Below are 318 nucleotides of genomic sequence, written 5' to 3'. Positions count from 1 at the left end.
GGTTAAGGTGATTCCAGTATACCTCCCCTAACTTCGTTGCGGGGGGTATAATGATGCTGCCCTTTCCTAACAGAACACTGATAAGATCATGCAGTAAGGACCGTCTTGTGTTATATCCTAATAATCATCCCCAGTAACAGCAAGTCATTGTAAGAGATGAGGGGCCATGGTGGCCGAGTGGTTAATGTGTCCAGACACTTTATCACTAGCCCTCCACCTCTTGGTTGCGAGTTCAAAACCTACGTGGGGCAGTTGCCAGGTACTGACCATAGGCCGGTGGTTTTTCTCCAGGTACTCTGGCTTTCCTCCACCTCCAAA

The sequence above is a fragment of the Pecten maximus genome, chromosome 18 (assembly GCF_902652985.1).
Source record: "Pecten maximus chromosome 18, xPecMax1.1, whole genome shotgun sequence".
NCBI lineage: Eukaryota > Metazoa > Mollusca > Bivalvia > Pectinida > Pectinidae > Pecten > Pecten maximus.
Note: the sequence above shows the minus strand (reverse complement) of the source record.